Source organism: Dermacentor silvarum, chromosome 9 (genome assembly GCF_013339745.2).
Source record: "Dermacentor silvarum isolate Dsil-2018 chromosome 9, BIME_Dsil_1.4, whole genome shotgun sequence".
Lineage (NCBI taxonomy): Eukaryota > Metazoa > Arthropoda > Arachnida > Ixodida > Ixodidae > Dermacentor > Dermacentor silvarum.
The window spans coordinates 107,707,847-107,728,785 of NC_051162.1; the positions used below are offsets into that span (position 1 = coordinate 107,707,847).

At 48.1% G+C, this 20,939-nt stretch overlaps 1 protein-coding gene across 1 annotated transcript in view; it reads left to right on the forward strand.

Moving 5' to 3' along the window:
• Positions 1–602: 602 nt before the first annotated feature.
• Positions 603–20,939, forward strand: part of LOC119464079 (fibrous sheath CABYR-binding protein) — a 65,864-nt gene continuing 45,527 nt past the window's right edge. Inside the window, exon 1 of the mRNA XM_037724906.2 lies at positions 603–646. The gene's annotated coding sequence lies outside the window, so the exon portion shown is untranslated. The remainder of the gene's footprint in view (positions 647–20,939) is intronic.

Consider the following 20,939-nt stretch of genomic DNA (forward strand, 5'->3'; position numbering starts at 1 on the left):
TCCCTCCGGTATCAGATGTAAGCACGCGGAATATTTTACTCTAAAAATGTAGGTTAGTGGTACTGTTCGTTCGTTTTTTGTTTCGTGGGTATTTCTTGTTTCACTCAAACGATAACTTGCAACCTGTGTGTGTGTGTGTGCTTTTTTTTTTTTTTTTCATTACTTGAGTTTGCTTACAGCCGGAGTGCCATGTCAGCCGATTTTATTAGCTGTCTTCTTCAGCTGTAATTAAACGTTTTAGATAGATAGATAGATAGATAGATAGATAGATAGATAGATAGATAGATAGATAGATAGATAGATAGATAGATAGATAGATAGATAGATAGATAGATAGATAGATAGATAGATAGATAGATAGATAGATAGATAGATAATTTCCTACGAGGTAGTAAGATAGATAGATAGATAGATTAGTATAGATCCCATGCCGACTCTTGCTTGTAACAAACCGCTTAGCATATGTCACATTCACTCTCCTTAAGCAGGGCTTCAACGCACACTGCTTGGTATATATTGTACCCAATGTTTTCGCGAGCTATAGACTGATTTTAACATTCGAAACGAATTTTACCACTGAAATGCTAACGATTGTTGTTCTGTCTTTCTCTTTCCAGTTTTCCTGCTCGGAATACAGGATATACAGGTACGTCATGCAGCATTTCTTATACAACATTAGGGCTGGTTCCAGTTGTTAGTACGAATTCGTACACGATTGTTTTGCAGTCGGAGGTTAATACAGAAATGCAATTTCTGGAAGCATCTGATGGGGTTGTTGCGGAAACAAAACAGCTTTTTTTTTTGGTGTTGTTCAAGAAATGCAAGGACATGGAATCGATCTGAAGTATCGATATAATAGGCCTGTTACACGAAAGTGCGAATCTAGCCTGCCAGCGTATATTGGATGCGCACGAAAACTAAGACATGACAAGACAGACTGAGACGAAGAGCACGAAGATTTCATATTGTAGTTTCTGTCGTATAGAAAACACATACCTTCCCTCTCCCTTGCCACGTTTCACTTTCGATATACGTCAGATCTCGTTATAACGAAACGGGATATAGCGAAATAATGGATATAAGAAAGTGCAATACCCCTTGAAATCCCTATACAGGTTCACAGTGCTGTACATGCAATAAAGGATATAACGGAAGTAATTGATGTGACGAAGTAAGTTTATTACTTTCGCTTCAACTTCGTTATAACGAGGTTTTACTGTATGTATTGCTCCTGTGGTATATGTCATGAAGAAAGTTTTCTCCTGCGGAATGAGTCCAGCACATACGAACACTTCGTAACCCTGCCATCCTTTTTTCAGGTGGAAGTACGGGTTGATTTATTGACTGATCGATATAGTTAATTACTCATTGTCATGCAGTTGCGACCTGCAGAGTGAATCGAACAGATGTGAACATTGGGCTGTAGTGCTGTCTTTTTTTATGTGAGAGTACGCTTGATCGATGACTTGATTGATTGATTGATTGCGCTTGCGACATGGTACAAAGCCAATTATAATCTACTTGGCAAATCATTTCCGTAGGGAAATCCGTAAAGTTGAGGGAGAACGGGAAAAGATTGTCGCAATTTGTCGAAAATGATCCGCTTTGTACGTCCAGTAGGTATCAGCACCGCCGTCAGAGCCGCGCCCACGGACCTTCCCGTAATGAGATGAGAGGAACGAGGAGGGGGGGGGAGGGGGGATGACGTTTTCGAGGGGTCACAGCCGCGGCTTTATGCGTCACTTTCTTGTTCCCCGTCTGGGGCGCGCGAAGCAACAAGACTGTCGGCTGGCCTTCCTGGTTTTGCCGCGTCGGTCGTTGGCAGCCACAGCGCCGAAGGAACTTGACAACAGGGGGAGGCGGGGAACAGCTGAGCGCGGAGGGGAAGGGCGCGCCGGATATTGCCGGCGACTTGGGCGGAAGTGGCTCGTGACCGATAACAAAGCCTCGCGCGCTGCATCCGCCGCGCGCGCGCTTTGTCTGGATACGGCGCGAGTTGGTTTGTGTACACACGCGCGGGCACGGCTGTACGTGGAAGTCGGTGCCCCCCCCCCCCCCCCCCCCCGCTCGCCTTCTCCGACCGAGACGACTGCCCGTTGTTTGATCACGTGCGCGCCCGGCATTCCTGCTCTCCTCGGGGTTTTCTCAATTCATTATTATTGGCCACTGCCTCTCGATCTCTCCTATATACGAGCGAGTTCCTGGCCTCGATGAAGCAAATTGTGGAGGTCCCAACACACGTATTGGAATCGATGTAAAGCGAAGCTTAAATACCGTATACAACAGTTCATCTCCTGCAATGCGTGGCGCAGCAAGGCGAGTACGTGTTGCGAATCAGCGAGTCGCGAACCTCCTGCCGATGATTACACTGCCTCTGAGATCAGCGCACTTTACTCGGCAAGAATCCAAGCCGAGCATACGGGCCAACCTCCATGACAGAAGGCACGTATAGCTTAGCTTTAATAAGGAAATTATGCGTTTTAAGGCGTACACTTGTTGATCCGAGGGTATTCAGGTACCGTTTGTTTCATTGCAATTCCGTACAGAACAGAGCCGGTCACCGACACATCTGTTCGGGTATAGTACAGACGGGGGGCTACGTATAAGCCGATTCGTTATACGAGTGTTCTCCCGGGTTTGAGCTGTTCGGCGACACACCTTGCTGCCTCGGTCAGCTGAGTCCGGGAAAAATGAAATTACGGGGTGTTACGTGCCAAAACCACGATGTGATTATTAGGCACGCCGTAGTGGGAATAATTTGGACCATCTGAGGTTCCTCAACGTGCACCTAAATCTCATCTGAGGTTCTTCAACGTGCATCTAAATCTTAAGTACACGGGTGTTTTCGCATTTCGCCCCCATCGAAATATGGCCGCCGTGGTCGGGATTCGATCCCGCGACCTCGTGCTTAGCAGCCCAACACCATAGCCTCTAAGCAACCACGGCGGGTAGCCCGGGAAAATTCGCTTGGAAATGTTTCTGCGTTTCGCTCTCTCTCTCTCTCTTCTGTGTTGTGTTCGTTCGCCCGTTCGAGGCCTTCAGGTGGCGTACATGGGCTTTGTTGAAACGCTTTCTAAAATTTATTCCGCAAATGGGAAGCATTTCCTGGCGCGCGCGCAAATAGAGGTTCGCAGGACGGGCTTGAAAAATTACCGAACGCGATCGAGAAGCGGCATGTTTTGCGAACGTGTGCCAGCGGCGTGCGTTTTCCACGCTTAGTAGCTGGCATGCGCGAGCGACATGACGTAGAATTGAATTCTGTGGTGTTACGTGCCAGAACCACGATTTGATTACGAAGGCACGCCGTATAGTGATGGGGGCACTCCGGGTTAATTTTGACCACCAGGAGAGGGATCTTTAACGTGGCCCCAATGCAGGGGACACTGGACGTGACGTATAGACTGGCAAACGACTTAATGCTGCCGCTCGCGACCGTTGCGTATAGTCTGACTCTAATTAGCGCGCTGATAAGCTATATATGCCGTTGTGTGGTATGGGCGTTCCGCGGGGCCGTGTGTCGCGAAATTGGTATTTTGCGAGAGAACGGAATGGGGAGCGGGAGAGGGCTTGTCTGCGCTAGTATTGAACTATATATAACGGACAGCAACATCCATGTCCGTTCTAGTGTTACCTCGATCCGTGCCGTCTTCCTGTCGCGCCGCCTAAATCAACCACAAGTTCAGCCCAATTCGCCCACCTATATGTGCCGTTTCGAAATTTAAGACTACTTGTTCCACCTGTTCTGATAATAGTGTATATTTATGCGTTGCGCTTCTGTCGTTATCTCTAACGGTCCCTCCCAGCTACGCTGCGCGTGCGCAGTAATTACCGCGCACGCTCCGCCGGTGGCATTCGATAACGAATAGATACCGGTGACGCTATGCGAAAAATACTCTTGTTCGGTGATTCGTGACTTACGGTAATGCTTATCGGTATGTTGAGTTTAGAAGGAAATCTACGGAAGAATAAAAAATGGGTCTGAGCGCACGCGGCATGTATTACCTAAAGTCCCTATATAAGAAACGAACCGCCATCCTTTGATCAACGCCGCTTCTCTCTCCTGTATCTCCGATTGGACGATGATAGCGCGTGCTTTGACTTTATATATATTTTTCGCCTCGGAGCCTTGTTGAAAGTTACTCTGCGCAGCCGCAGTCTCCGGCGGCGGCGCGCGCCCGGCCTGAAAGCTTCAACGTGGATTTTCTTGGGCCGCCACCGTCGACTTGCTTTCGCAAGCAAAAAAATAAATAAAAACGCAAGCGCTTTAGGAGAGGAGATGGCGGAGGAAAGAGTAGATGGCGGTACTTTTACTATATAGGGATTTTAGTATTACCGGGTCACGACCGGTAAGCCTAGCTATACCGCTATCGTTGAAAAGAAAAAAAAAAAAAAAAAAAAAAGAAACGTGCGATCATTGCATTGGATGTTAACTAGCATACAGGCTCGAGATGAAGTTAAGGACCGTGCAACGAGTGATATAGAACGGAAGAAGACAGGCGGTATACCGTTAAGAGACGGGAAGACTATAGTGGTGCGGATTAGAGCAAACTGGGGTTGCCGACATTCTAGTTGACATTAAGAAAAAAAAAATTATTCTGGGCCGGTGACGTAATGCGTTGTGCAAAAAATGCAAAGAACCGGTTGTCTATTAAGAGTTTCAGAGTTGGCACGAGGACTAGCAGAGAGAGCTATTGGGTGTGATGGAATTAGGAAATTTGCAGGAATACTGTGGGCGTCAGCTGGCACCAGTCTGCGCTAATTGGAGATTGCTGGGTCAGGGGCCTTCGTTCTGCAATGGACATAATGACGGTTCAGGTGCTGTTTATAGTGTAATGGTTAAGACAGAAACAAAGTCGGGGGGGGGGGGGGGTCTTCGTTAACTATACCAGCGGCGGTTTCTCGTCGTGATTCATCGCGTCGCTTTATGCCTGCCACGCGCAGCTGCTTGCATATGTACGTGCCCGCGCACTGCTTTTGTTTTCGTACATCCGTACGCCCCAGCTCGGTTTATACTTTTTCCTTCCCCCTCCGTCGTCGTTGTTTCCTCCCTCTGTATACTTTAGTTTGCGGTTGCGAACGAAAACAGCTGGCGACAGCTGGGCTCGGAAAAGCCCGCCTAACAACAACGTAACCATGTATAAAGGAACGCCAGTCTAATAGACACTTATTATTGGGCAAGATAGTTGCTGGCGTTCTATGCTGGCTGATTCGGAGCAGCTGTGCAATTGACAAATTGTATTTGCTTCACTCATGCGTAAAGCAGAAAAAAAAAAAAAGGAAGGTCAGATCGGAATAATGTAAGTGACGGGCCCGGTGCTTATTATTTGGGGAAGGGAGATAGGGTTAAGTATGACTCAGCATAAAAGCTTCACGTGCAAGTCCTTGGTAGTGACTTTAAAGGGACACTAACGAGCAACACTATAGCTAACCCTCGTATTGTCAAACGATCCTTCGACTTGAAGCTCGTCCACCGCTCCGCCGAGTTGAGCATAGCGGAGCCCCCCGACTGATGAAGACGCTACACTTCCCAAGAATTGCCTTGAATTATCGTGAAGCGCAGTGACCATTTTTCTCAAGGGGCGGCGCTGCTATCTACTTTCCTTAGACGAGGTGGAGTGTTCAGTAGACCAGTTCGGACTGTTCGTTCAACGTATGGTTCCATACGTTCGTTCACTTTACAGAAGTTTGCTATTTCTCGACAAACGTAAAGCTAAGCCTTTTTTTTTTTTTTTGCTCTTGTTAGTTTGTCTCAGCTTCGCATGGGCACGGCTGGCATGACGTCACAAATTTCTAAGCATATTTCTCACATTTTGGCAGACTTGGCGGACGAAGTATTCTCGAAACTTGCAACGCCAGGCGTTCGAGTCTTTCAGAGTGCAGTGCGGTCCTCCTCTACCGATACACATTTTAAGTAGACGCGACCATACGCCGTCAAAAACAGGTGACGTCACATCGAGTCGATTCGGGAACTTTGTTTGGTCTCCGCGTGTTTGCTGTTTTACCAATGTTTCCGATACAAAAGGAGTTACCGGTTTGCTGTTTCAGGGACATAATTTCTAGTGCTGCTTCTTGCTCGCTCTTTTAGTGCATCTTCATGTGTACACGCCCGCCGTGCTCGCTAGGTGGCGTTAGGCTGCTCATCACCAGGTCGTCGGTTGGGATCCCGGCCGAGGTGGCTGCGTACCAGTTGAGACGGAGTGCAGAAACATTCGTGCATTTAGATTTAGTTGCGCGTTAAGAGAACTCAAGGGCGGTCAAAATTAATCCGGACTCCAACCACTGCGCCGCATTTGGATCGTTGAACAGCATGCTATCGTTTTAAGTTTACAAACACCGTCAGTCACGTGACAAACTTTTCGGATCTGCATATTTACGCCGAAGTCGTCGCGCAGTGCGAGACAGAGTGCGCCGGCGCACGTGTGGTTTCGTGCGCACTTTCTTAATATAACTTATTGTTATTTTGGCATGACGTAATAGGAGAGGTAACCTAATAGGTGACACCGGCTACCCCGCGTCGCTTGGTCAAAGAAAGTTATTGTCGCACGAAACAGTCGGTCAGCAATATCACAGAGTTCTGTGCGTGAGTCGAGGGAACCACAGAAGGTGAACATGTATATACAGCTGCATATGTGAACACATGTGCTTCGTATTGTCCGAGGACACGAAATGAAACTTCACTTTGACAGATGATGTGCACAGACCGTAGGTTATACCCATACGTAACATCATACCTCGTAAACATTTAACAAGCTTAGACTTGCATCATACGCGTATCTTTCAGCGCGCACTAAAATTTAATGTATAGCTGAGATACCGGTGTTTTCTAGGAAAACGTTTCAAGCGACGAGCGCTTTCCTCTATAGCCCCGCTAATTCGCAAAGCGTTGCAAATGCGCTCGGTGTCGTTGGCGCCATTTCCTCTCTCGCGAGTCGGCAACCAGTGTGCCACACATTAACCGCGTTGGTGGCCTCGAGTGGCTGCAAGCGGGATCGCGGGGCACCACACTTCCCCACCCGGCCACACAAACGCCCGGTACACCCCCGTATATTCCGTCGGGCCGCGGGAGAAAAGAAGCAGCGAAGGAAGCCCTGTGCTTCGCGCTGCTTGTCCCGTGCGTCGCGTCGCGCACTGGCCTTTGTTTGTCCTCTGCGAGCAGCTCTCGACCTTGAGATAGCGCGCGGATGCCACGCCGAGGGCTTCCCGAGTACCAAAGCACCCTGGCGCTTATCACTGCGTACACATACTATCTCTGTCTCTCTCTTTCTCTCTCCTTCACGTTCCTCTTTCCCGGAGACGTGCACTCATGCGCGCCCACACACACGCACACACGCACACGTAAACAAAACACGCACAAGCACATGGAAGCACACACACGCGCACCCTCTCGCTCACGCACAAAACACACGCACGCACGTACGCATGCGCGCAAGTTCTCAAGCGCATGTGCAGGCACAAAGTTACTCACTGAAACACGTAACAAACGCCCTCGCAACACGAGCACTCTCGCGCATGCGTACGCGCGATTTATTAAACGCGCGATAAACGACACACACGCGCACACACACGCGCGCACACACACACGCGCGCGCACACACACACACGCACACGCGCACGCACACACACGCGCCCGCACACACACACACACACACACACACGCCCGCACACACACACACACACACACACGCGCCCGCACACACACACACACACACACACACCTCTGCGCCACGTCACGTGCCTATGTGTCAGTGAGAATAAAGAGATAGCAGGATGAGGGTGTACTACATCTGCCGCTTATCTATCAGGGTGCGGCGAGTTCATCTGGGGGCAATCGAAGGAGCAGCGCTTTCTGTTTGAAAAGATGCGCAATCGTTATGTCCGCAAACTGGCTCGACCTTTGGTGCCTCCCCGTGGTCGAAGGTCGATCGCCCGGGAAGCTCTCGCCAAAGGGGGGCCGTTGGCGAAAAGCCTGAACGATAACTGTGAAGTCAGCGTGCCTTACATAAGGAGTTGTGCGCGCGTCCGTTATAGACCACGTGACGTTGGCGAAACAGCCCTTCCCCTGTCGAGAAAATTTGGGTAAGCGAAGCTTGTCGTATGCGTATCTGACCTTCGTCAGGGTAACGTAAAGTTCACGACATGTCACGGTAATAAAACATAAACGTTTATTAAATGTTTGCATCGAGGGAAGGAAACGTACAACGCAACGGAAGGAAAAGTTGCACGAAAGGGAAACAAAAATAGAAGGAAAGGAAACGAAAAGTACCACGAAAGAGAACGAAAAGTAGTAGGAAAGCAAAGGGAAAGTGGTAGGTCAAGTACACACACGACAACCTTTGCTTACCCCCATTTTCTCGACAGGGGAAGGGCTGGTCATTTTCTTTTTCTCTCTTTCTCTCTGTCTTTATCTTTCTATCTTTTTCGTTCTTTTTCTTTCTCTCTTTCTTTTTTTCTTTCTTTCTCTATATCTTCCTTTTTTGTGCCTGGTATGTGCCATTGAGCTTGGACCCTTTCTGCAGTATCGCCAAGATCGGCCCACTTTTCCGCGTGACACCACCGCCGCCGCCGAAACTTGTGAGCCTGTAAAGCTTCGCTTAAAAAGACTGAACGAGGAGTGTGAAGGCACGTGGCGTGCCTTATATACAAGTATTCGTCCATTCTCAGTGCCTGCGAGTACGGAATTCCGTACAGTCTCGCGCGTCACTACAACTAATACAACTAATGCTTGTGCTGAGCACGAGGTCGCGGGGTCGAATCCCGGCCACGGCGGCCGCATTTCGATGGGGGCGAAATGCGAAAACACCCGTGTACTTAGAGTTAGGTGCACGTTAAAGAACCCCAGGCGGTCCAAATTTCTGGAGTCCCCCACTATGGCGTGCCTCATAATCAGATCGTGGTTTTGGCACGTAAAACCCCATAATTTAATTTTTTTTAAACTAATGCTTGCACGGTTTGTCCAGAGGTTAACTCCTCTATACGTAATTGGCCCGCCGTGTGTCGGTAAAACGAACTTTTACTGACAGAGAGGCGGAGACGAGGTTGGCCTATAAGTGTTGCGACTCTATCCTGCTACTCAAACGCTAGGGAAAAACAGGGTAGGAAGATGAAGGTAGGTATGGTCAAGATGTCGACAGCTGACACCCAGTCTACTGTGTACTTCTGTGCAACTACGTCACGTGCACGCTTCACGCAATACACAAGGGGCAGCGTTGTTATACGCAGGCTTAAACACTCCGTCTGTTGTGCCCCGATCACCTGCAACCGAGCCGCGGTCGAATGTCCGTTCGGGATGTCACGCGAGAACAAAAACCCGCGCATAAGCCGCATTGCACGATCGTCTGTCTTGGTCCTTCGGCGTGACCATGGCACCTTTGCAGGGAGGTGGTAATTAGCGCGACCAAACGGCACACAGGAACATAGAAGGGAGACCCACGCACGTCATGCTTGCGATCATGCTTACTGCGAAGCAGCTAGCTCCCGCGAGCTCGTGCTTACCAGCACAATGCCCACTAAGTTTCCGCGCCCGGTATACGCGCAAGCTGAACGGAACAACTCGAGATTAAAAACGTAAGATTAACAAGACCAAGATTGTAAGGAGCGCGGAAAGCTCAGAAAACGCAATACGGTGACTATTCGCGCTCTATTTTTGTTTTTTGTTTTTTTCATTTGTGTGTGAGTGTGGTGTCTGTCTTGCGTGCGCTAAGGCTATATAGTAGTTAAAGATCACTAACTAAACTGAACGCATAGTGTGTGTGTGTGTGTGTGTGTGTGTGTGTGTGTGTGTGTGTGTGTGTGTGTGTGTGTGTGTGTGTGTGTGTGTGTGTGTGTGTGTGTGTGTGTGTGTGTGTGTGTGTGTGTGTGTGTGTGTGTGTGAGTGAGTAAGTGAGCGCGCGTTCTATTATACAGCCTTGAAATAGGAAACCGGCGCTCGGATGTCGCATTCTCCTAACTTCTCATAGCGGCGTTGATGTAACACTACAAATATTCTGCGCCGCGGGGCGCTGTCTGGAGGAACGCCAGCGGCAGTCGCGATAACGAGCGCCCGCCGCATAAAAGAAAAGGCAAATATGTGACACAGCCGCTGAAAGCGCGAAACTGCGCAGGTATAATAACATACGGCGCAATTGGCGACGCGTCGTTAATTGGCTTCGTTTCATTGTATGGATCTCCAGTGGCGTAAACGACAATTATATAATATGCATATAAAGAGGCGAACGAGCAAGTCCAAATTACTTCAGACTGGTGACGTATTCCTTGAAAGCTCACGTTTCGATCAATTCACTTTGCGGATGAACGTTGAGTATAACTGGAAGGTCGTAACTTAATTGTTAAAAAAATTGTTTCATAACCGTAACTGTAACGCTGGTAGATCATTGTGACGTCATCCATTACAAAGCAGCATTTGGTAGTGCTTAAGTAATGCGTTTTCGGCACAGCAACAGTTATCGCAGTTTGCAAGCTTGGAGTCTTTGGTTTCGCTAGAATGTGTTGCTTGTATTCCCCTTTCACCGTTAGAAAAATCACTTGATCGTTGACGTCACGGTGAGCCCGTGGAAAAAAAATGATAAAAAAATTTAACTGTACTCAAATGGTTGTTGCTCGGTACTGAATCTGCCAAAGGAGCTGAATATTGTCGCTTCCCACGCGCACAGCGTCTATTTCTAGCATATATCTGATATGTGCGAAGAACATATATGTATATATATAGTGTTGGTGTACGGCCTTTTTCCTGGCTGCCGGCGCAAATCGTTCGGGAAATTCAAGTTCAATCCGTGGTCCTGTAATCTTTCGACGCCTACTTTATATTCAGAGGCTTTTGAAGATAGCATGCATGCAATCGACTCGCGCATGCGCTGATGAGGCGTATGCTAATCGAAAACCAGCGTCGGCTCACGCGTGTATAACCTGACACTTCGGTGCTTCTCTGCGCAGGCGCAGTAGCGTCGGGTATACCATTGAGTCCGCTATTTTCGCAACTCCCAATCATTAAGGCGAAAGCCTTGTCTGTCTCATTGTTCAGTCGACCTTCGACGACCTTGAGCGAAAACCGTGTCGTCGACGCGAAATCGGACTCGATGACGACTCGCGGTGTAGTATAATTCACTTCCTACACCGCCCCAGAACCGTGTGTTACCTATATGCGCAAACGCTCGATCACGCAACAATTTTGATGATGTGCGGGTCACCGTCGTTACCGTGTTAATTAAGATCGAGTTAAACTCGATCTTAATTAACACGGTAACGACGGTAGCAGTGGAACCCTCGGGCTTATGTGGATGTCGTTAAGGCGAAGATAATTAATATAGAGTTAGGGCACTCGAACCCACGACCTTTGGTGTTAATTAGAGCGAGGATAATTAAGGCATAGTTAATTAAGGTAGCGTCAACCAAGGCACTCGAACCAGCGATCTTTGGTCGAAAAAAAAAAACAATAAGTAACGACGCATTCGAATGAGAATGTCGAGTAATTTGATGAAAGACGCGCAGGCTTTCGCCTTCAGCGTCTTTGACGTATGCTAAAGTGGCTGTCAATTTTTCTGTGTCGATCGCTTAATGTGCTTTTATTTCTTGTGCATGGTGCGGTATGCTAATCAGTCTAATTGTCTCAAATATCCGCGCTGGCGAGAAACAAAGCTTGTTGCTTGAATAGTTAGCTTTCCATGTGCTTTGTGCGGCGGCAGCTGCGCAAGAAAGAAAAAGGCCCTTGTGCGCCTGCGTCTAGGCTGCAATCAGTCGGCGTCAGCTGACGCGCAGCTGTGCTTCGTAATAGCCATTCCTCTTTTTCTCGTTCTTTTTTTTTCTACTTTTTTATTTATTTTGCGGCAACGAAAAACCTTAAGATAAAACTGTGCGCGCGGCATGATCTTCGCTCACGAAACACTGTTGCGGCGTGAGTCATACGCGTTCGGACGCACTTGTTTTTCGTACAACGTCGGGGCTATTACGCGAACTTGAGTGGCATCCTTCCTTCTTCCGGGGCCAGATCGGCTAATAAGTTATAAGAGGACTCATATTTTGTGCGGCCGTATGGAGCAGCGACCTTCAAGGTGCCGATCCAAAACTTTTTAACTGTAAGCCCGCATGGAATGACGAAGCGTAGCATTCGTTGGACGTGAAGTGCTTCATAGCGTAAGCCTTTGATTGATTGATTTATTTATTTATTTATTGATTGATTGACTGGGTGACTACCCGACGCGTTGGCTTAGTCCAAGCGGCGTTCTGCTGCTGTAAGCATTTGGTGTGTCAGCAAATGAGGCCAAGGACAGAAGAAAATAGTGAAAAGCTTTCTTTTTAAATTTCTAGTTTTTTTTTAATATATATATCAGCGAGCGGTACGTCTAAAGCGTAAGGCAGCTGAATCTAATCCCGCTCTCTAAACACATCTTCGCGGGAAAAAAAAAAAAAAAAAGCACTGGCATCGCAGTTTCTCTAGCAACGTACGAGTCGTATATATATAGGAGTCTCGCACACCTGTCTGACGACAACGCCTCCGCGAACAGCGCTGGGCATTGATTACCGTTTCGATCCGGCTTATATGTTGCCTCTATAGTGCTGCCGAACGTGTATAAACGCCAAAAACGCTTCCGACATCGAAGTGCATTGACACGCAACCTTGCGGAATTAAGGGCTACAGCTGTTGCGCGTTGTTCCTCATTATCGTATGTAGCAGCAGCGAAGCGGCGCCCTATTATCGTCGTTGCTGTTAGCGCGTCGTTACGCCGAGCCCGTTATAATTTCCGCTTGGTCTAGCGGCGTCGCGGTTGCGTCAAGAGACGCCGGGGAGGTCGGTTTATTTTTCGCTTCCTTTATCTGCCCCCGTTGAACTGTACATACGTGAGTGCAAACGATAACACATGCTCTGTTAGTGCAATATTCTTTGGCAACACTGTTGGGCAAACATTCGGCCTATTAGCGTACGTGCCAACGAAAGCGTAGCCTGACTGACTTTCGCGCTCAACTGAGTGGAGCAGAAGCAGGTGCGAAGCACCAAACCAGTGTTTCCGTATAGTTTGGTGTTCCTTTAGAGGTGGCACATAGCCCACTGACGTGGGATTCGCCATGTATACAGGAAATAAAGCAGGATTGAGAATCGAGAGGATGCAATCACTGCAAACATAGAACATCAGAAGGGCTCAATTCAATGGCAGCTTCCTTTAAGTTATGCTAAATCCTTTCTGGTGCATTCTAAACGGGCGCCTTCCGGCACATTTATCCCTCAATCTTTTCACGTGGAAAACTTCGATAACTTCCCGGTATCATTGTCATTTTTTATTTTTTACAAAATCGCGGTCTTGGAAAGCTGCTTCACAACCGGATTTGACACAATGCTGGGCCAGATTAGACAATTTCTCGTTTGCTTTCACATTCCGAAATGCTGTCCTCTCTTGTTTGACCTTACACGTACGTGTTCGTGCGCTGGTTTTCACGATGTTCTCTCAAACAGTCGGCCCCAGCACTTGACCCTGCTCTCGGCTAACTGGGCCCAGTGTCCTTGGTTCGCCGTAGTTCTTAATCGACGCCCACTTGTTCGAGTGCCTTTTGAACCACGCTGTGCGCGTTTTCTCCCGATGTGGTCGCGCAGCTCTCTGTTGTTTACATAGCAACGTATACATTTATTATTTACACAGTAGCACACAAAAAAAGAAAGCATACAGACGACGAAAGCAGACGGGACACATATCGCTGTGTCCTGTCTGCTCATTTTGTAGTCTGTCTGCTCTCTCGCTACTGTTTAAATAATGACACACCAACCAAACAATCAGTCTGTCATTTTGTATGCATTTATCGTCAGTCTTCGTAACTTGACGAGTGCTCCAGCCGCACGTTGGAGTCTCACCCGTTGCCTTTTCGGAAGAGCGGGGGTGGGTATAGAGTTATGGATAGTCTATGTGCGCATTGCTCTTTACGGAAATGCCGGGTTGTTACTGCTGTCCACGACATCGTGCAACGCTTTGTCCAACAACAACGCGTGAAACGTTTTTGTGTTGCCACGGCGTTCTCGTCGAAGCGATATAAAACTAAAAAGGGGCTGCACGTTTTCGAATTGCATCGCTGCCGACGCCTTATATACACCAGCGTGTGAGTATAGAATGCCGCTAAAGTATACTGCAGCGGCAGCTCTCTGCCCTCTCTGGTTTAAGCTCTGCGCCACGAGATGGCACCACCAACCCGGCTTGCTCAAGTTCGGTAACTCAGCGTTCCGTGAACGGTAATTACGTGTACGCACAAGCTAAAACTCTGTGCTGAAGCTTGCCGCGACACATGATCACGTGTTGGGCCGACACTCTTGGCTTCAATTGTGTTGCGTCATGTTCCGTCATGTTCCCTGCTGGTTCTTTCCTCCGTGCGATCACCCAAGGATCGGATGTCATCTAAGAAAAAATCACTTTTGTCCTGTCTAGAAAGCAAAAAAAAAAAAAAAAAACTGTTGAGGAAGAGGTCTTGTTCCCATACACTTATGTCTCATCCTCCATATGACTACATCCGCTTCCTTCTTCCATATGTCCAGTTTTTGGCGCTCGCTAAACGAATAGAGACGAAGCCAGAAGTGAGCGTGCCGCAGCCCTCTGCAGACTGACCGCGGTCCACTCGTGCGCCTCTGCGGGGTTTCTTGTTGTTGTATACCTTTGAGCTCCACGCTTTCCTCGGAAACAGCAACAAAAAAAAGAAAAAAAAATGCTGGAATGGTCTGTCAGGAAACGCCGACTTGGAAGGCGACCCTGCAGAGTGATCCTCTCTAGCTGTTCTACCTGCCCGTACCTCAGGACATTTTAAAGGTCTCTTGAAGGGAAAAAAAGAATATATTGAGGTACGTTAAGCGTATTATTCACTTTTCGAACCGGAAGTAAACACTTCGAAAGAACTTGTTCCGGGCCCAGTCGGTGTAGTAAAGGGACATTAGAGTATATGGGCAATCAATTTTGCTCCGATCCTCTAGGCGGGCGAAGCTTCATAAATAATAAAGAAATTGTCAACCAGCTGACCGTAAACTTACGCGAAGCTACAAAAGGAGTCCCTGCATTTCGCGCTGCCGATGAATTCCGCCGCGCTCTGCGGTCTGCGAGCCTTCCTGGTTAGCTTAGATGATTAACAGTGGCAGACGAAGAAATGTCCCTGAAGCTAACGTTTCGAGAAGAGGGCTTGTCTTCGTCCGCTAACAAAGACAGGTACCCTTGTCGAAACGTTAGCTTCAGCGACATCTATTGTTCCACCACTGTCATTGACTTCAATCCTCCATCTTTCTGTGGACCTCTTGTCCTGGTTATCCCAGATGGTACACATTGACCAACCCGCGGAAGTGGGCTGGGTCCCAGATTGGAACCCTGGAGACCAGGAAGATGTTTGTCTTCAACTACGTATCTCTCTGAGAAACCCGTGTGGGTTTACTTTGTAGGTTCATACTTTATACTCTCAATGGAGAACGCTGTTTCTTTCATAGCGCTGGAGGGACAAATAGACAAGAATAATGCGACCAAGGAACAAAATGACACTTGAAAACATTGAGCTGACACTATGTCAAGGTTCGAGCGCTTTTAGGACGAGTTGTTGTAGGTGGTTTCTGAATTGTACAGAGTCATTCAACTTTTACCGTTTCAGTTCGAGCCTTTGTTCTTAATGTGATGCGCGTCGAATACCCGAATATCATTTTTCTTCGATTATTTCCTATAATCTTAAACTCTTACAATCAGAAGCACTTTATGAGCGGCAGGTGGCGATGTCACCTCGAAATTACCGCATTAACTCTGCATGACGTCAGAAATTGAAGTGACGTAGATATCCTTATATCAAGTTAAAGCCGCTGTAGATGTGTCTTTATTGTATCGGCTGACGTTTACTGCTGCTCTAAGTCGGAAACTGTTCAGCGTCAGCGTTGCAGAATCTAGGGTCGTCTTATAACCCTGTAATGCCCCAACACAGTTCCACTTCGATGAAAATCAAAACGGCTTGTTCACTTTTATTTCTCAAACATGGAGGGCAAACTTTCCTACGAAGCAAAAAATTATGAAATGTTATTTGAGTTAGAGTTGGCCGCGCCGAAATAAGTACTTTGAGGCGTGGAACTCGGCGTGACATAAATTGTTTACGCTGGGCATTGCCGGGTTATCTAAATAAAAGATGCCACGTTTTCGTCTACACTTCAGCCAGTGTAACGCGATATCATTATGGGGATCGGTCCACTTTACTTTGCTCCAACATCGCCGGCCGTTTAGTGACCCTTATAACGCTGTCGCATTAAAAAAGGTATTTGAAAGTTCGCGTTACACGAAACGCCACGTGCAGTTTCTTTCCGTCAACTTGGGCGCCCTACAAGCTGCACGATTCTTGGGGCGGATACAGCAATCCTTGCACGACGTGGGAAACGAGGAAGAAACGCGCTAAAATACGCGCCGGCCGTGGAATAGGTCAGCACGACGTACAGCTGTAGCGAGAGAGACAAAGGAAAAAAAAAAAAGCACGTTGCAACCGCGTAATTCGAATCACGACGCTGAGGGGTCAGCGTTGCAACACGTGGGAAGTGGCCGGTATATGCTACCGTATTTATTCGAATCTTGGCCGGCCCTTAAGTCTGGGGGGCGATAACACAAAAGCTCGAGATTAAGGGTCGAAGAAAGAAAAGCTCTTACGCGAGTCGACATGGAGGTAAACAACCGAGAAAAGTAAAATATCCCTGCGAGAGGCATAAACTACGGGTTTCAGCTATGACACGCTTAGGTATAACGGGGTTTCACCCTAAGGCTAAATGCCTGAAACTGCGCAGCGGTAGTGTAGCGTGGAACAGGTATAACAGCAAATGTGCACGGTGAGTAACAAATGATGCGTGCACGCATATGCTGATTCACAAATCCAGCAAACTAGAAAACATTTTAGAAGGTGCGTGGCCGTGCTCCACAGCGACAGTATGTCATAATTGTGAAGTGGTGCTGTTTAATAATGATCACAAACACTAGCCTTACATGTGCTAGGGAGATGTAGGGAGATAGCCTGTCATTGAAGCTTATGCACGTAGATTTATTACGGTTCAATCACGCATTTTGTCACTAACAAAGATTATCAATATTGAGGCTTCAGTCCTCTATTCAGCAACAGCAAACTCACTTTCGATAAGCTACACAGTCGCAAATACTTCACGTCAGTGTACGACGTATAAAAGTGGTCGTTCCTATGCGAGATGCTCGTTCGTCGTCCGTATCGAAATCATCAGATTATTTAACGTATCTCGTCCATCTTTCCGTCATACATTTGTTGCTTTGGTTTTGCCGAGCGCGCTTGAAATGCGGCTCTTTCCAGGCTAACCCACCTCTCTTATGCGACGTGTGGATGATGCGAATTGTCGGAAGACCCGCCGCCCGCGATGGAACAGGCAATACGGTGCTATTGCTGCCGAGCACGATTGCATTCGTGAATTCGGTTTCGATTGAGGGGGACTGCAAGAACGCTCGTGTACTTAGACGACTTAGATGCGCGTTGAAGATCGTTCAGGCGGTATAAAGTAGTCCGGAGTCCTCTAAAACGGCGTTTTTCATAACCAGAGTTGCTTTGTGTCGTTAAACTCCATCAATTAATCGACTAATTGCTTGGTCACCTACTACCCTTTCTTCGGACAGCCTTTTGGTGTATACTATCTCTTATTAGTCTGCTTTTAAACGACTTGTTAGCAACGGTTATTATAAGACTTGAACATGACGTTTACTATACGTTTTTAACTGACGCTTGTGTGGGTCCTACCTACTCTAACCAAACCATCACTCCTCGAATCGCTCTCAAGTTTGCTGATAGCGCCAGCGTTTCGTATTCGGCAAATTGAAAACGGAGAGAAAAAAAAAACGAGAGAAAAAATGGGTGCCGGGATTATTTTAGAGTAAATGCGGTACATCGCCCAAAGAGAGCTTCTCCTCAATGCAGTTCTCGCGCTCGGCGCCCCCTTGCGTAGCTTACTTGTTTACTTCGTGGTTATTGATGTTGTCTTTTCGATGCGCATTATGAATGAACCCTTCACCTCGGACGTGACGAGGCAACAGGTGCGGCGGTGGTCAGATGTGATCTTGCTTTCTCGCCTTTGCCTTTTCGTTGAGGCGTGCACTATCGCGGACGAAAATGACAGGTGAAGTCGCACACAAACGCACAATGCAATATTTGCTAGTTTTACAGCGAAGCTGTTAGCCTGTAGTCGGTCGGGATTTTTCGCGTGCGCGATCTTCGCTCGCACAAAAGTGTGGGCCGATCACGGAGACAGTGCGAAGAAGCGGGAAGCGCACAGTGGGCTGCTTCTCCGAGAGGCATCGCGTGACATCAGATTACGTCATCAGGCGATCATCAGATTGGGGTACATAGTAATATTATTGTACAGGAAGAGGACACAAAGTGAGAACTGCAAGCGGGGACCTCGTACGTAAGCATATTCTTAAATTCAAGATACTGCGACCCTGACCAGTAATATAAGTGTTACAGATAAAATAGAGAAGTAGTGAGCAAGTAAATGACGAAGTATAACCGCACGATTAAAAAAAATATCACGATGAGATCAGTGATAAACGAGTGGCACCAAGAGAACGAAAAATATATATATATATATTTGTGCAGAAATGTCGTTGGCAGTTGATGGAATGCATGTCAGTTGACATGGGCAAACTGATCGGGCTCTCGAACGAACGTTGCCACACGAACAGACGAATAAGTAAAAGAACAGCGAATGCCGAAGTATACATGCCAAAAGCGCATCGCATCTATTACTGAAAGGGGATCTTTCGCTCGAATGCCGGCTGTCGAAGTCGACGCCTCCCGAGCAACAGCGTTCGGGGAAAAGGCGGCAGAGTTATTCAAAAAAAAAAAAACCGGGGAGGGCCTGGCGGCGAGCGAAAAAGAGAAATCTAAGCCTTTGAGCGGCGGAGACCCCAAGTCGTTCGCCTGATTCATCACAGTGGGTCGCTCACCGACAAATCGTCCTTAACCGCCTGTGCTCATCTCCTCCTATCCCATTTCCGTGGAACCCATGCAAGCGCTTACTCCGGGGCGATGGTGTGGGGAGAGCGTTCGGCGTTCGCCACCCACCGAGCTGATTGCTTGCTTGTTCTTTCCGTCTCTTGGTCTCTTCTCGCGCGCTCACACTAGCGCGATAAACAATGGAGAAAGGAGAGGCTTGCGAGCGCCGCGCCCCCTGGAATCCGGCGCCGCTACTAAGGCCGAGTGCGGCGCCTCGACGCTTGATGGCGCTGCACGTCAAAGAGGCGATGTGTTTGTTCCCACGTGGAAAGAACAGTGCCCCTTTAAAAACAGTCTGTGCACTGTCATCTCACTTTTTTATTAACCTTTGGCCAATTTCTGCTGACAACGAACTAAACGTCGTTAAGTTTCGGTAACGACAGTATCAGGGACTGTAACTAAGATGCAAAACGCGCAATCGTCAGCACACACGCAAACTTACGCAAAAAAGCGCATTTTCTTTTTCAATTTCCCGTGAAGAGATTGAAATTAGGGCTGTTTAGATGTTATTGGTAAACTAAGGCCAACTGTCAACCCCCTCCTCCTACCCCCCCTGGCAGAGATACTGGGTGCGCCACTGCCGGAAACGTTTGGCAAGCCATCGTTCGAAATCTCTAGGATGGCTGAAAGAAGCAAAAATGCTCGTTTTAAGGGAGCGTTTTAAACCTCGGGCTTTGTGATGGATTCTTAAAATACGAAATTGTTGCGAAGAAAGGTTTGTATGTGCTGGTAGTATATTTACTGCATAAAAGACATGGAAAGCAGCCCAGTATTGGCGCGGGACTTCGCTCGCGGCAGTAGTGGGCTTTCGGTAGCCCAGAAGTACAATTGATCAATCCAAATCATTAAGTATTCCTCTCTAGTGTACATTTTAAGCAAGTCTACAATGGGTTGACCTTGAATGACTCCGGCGTTTCAACTCCGCGGCGTCATTGGCTCGAATGGTCACGTTTATTCTTTTTTTTTTTTTTTCGTTAATCGCAGCGGGGATGAAGTTATTGTCCCGCGGCTAATCGCCTGCGAAGCATCTCTCGTTGTGTTGTTTTAACAGGGGGAATGAACGATGACCTTGCAGGCATGATAGACGTACCCCGAAGAAAGTATCGTGGCGGGCGAAAGACGGTTAATTATCTTGTTCCGGGGATGCGTGTCATTCCTCCAAAGTGCGACCGACCTTTTTCGCTTGACTCCAGGGTGAGGCGCCAGTGCACGTCCCGACCGAGCTCTAATACCTCGTTGGTGTGCGTGGTTGTTTTGTGTTTGTGTGTGCGTGTTGGTGTTTGGGTGTTGGGGTTGGTGCTTCAGTGCGCGTACGCGGTGCACCCAAACTTTCAAAACTTCGATTGGCAAATATAAAATACCAAAGTCTGACGGGACCAAAATCGCATGCGAGATTTTACAGTGGTGGCAGCCTTTGGCGTTGCCTGTGACGCAGCACTCGCGCATAGGACACCGGAAACCCTCGTGTAGTGTCGCCGCAGAGGTGGCACGCCGAGCCGTTGTACGTATCCGCAGCCGCGTAAGCGGTACTTGATTCTCTTCCCACCGTGCTGCCAGACAGAAATCGAGATCGTGGATGAGGGTGCAGTGTGTGGTTGGCTGCGCGAGGCACTCGCAAGTGGTGACTCACGCGTTTCCTGTCTATTGGAGAGGGGCGAGGGACCCATGCACTGTATATCACGAGGGTCCTGGTGTGTGTGCAGGACTCCGGCCCTTGCCTCTGCGGCTTCGAAGCTGTGCGCGCTTCGGTAGGTATATTACTATAGACACCACCTTGATGCCGTATGGGATTACGGAGCGACGAATCCCGACATAGAGGTCGCCGAAGGCTGACTTTGTTATCAAGGAGCTCGCAACATGCGCGCCCCTTTCTCCGCGATGACACCACCCCCTCCGTGGTTATTTCCAACCGCGACTTACACCGGACTCTACCGCGTTATCTATCGCGATGACAAAGCGCA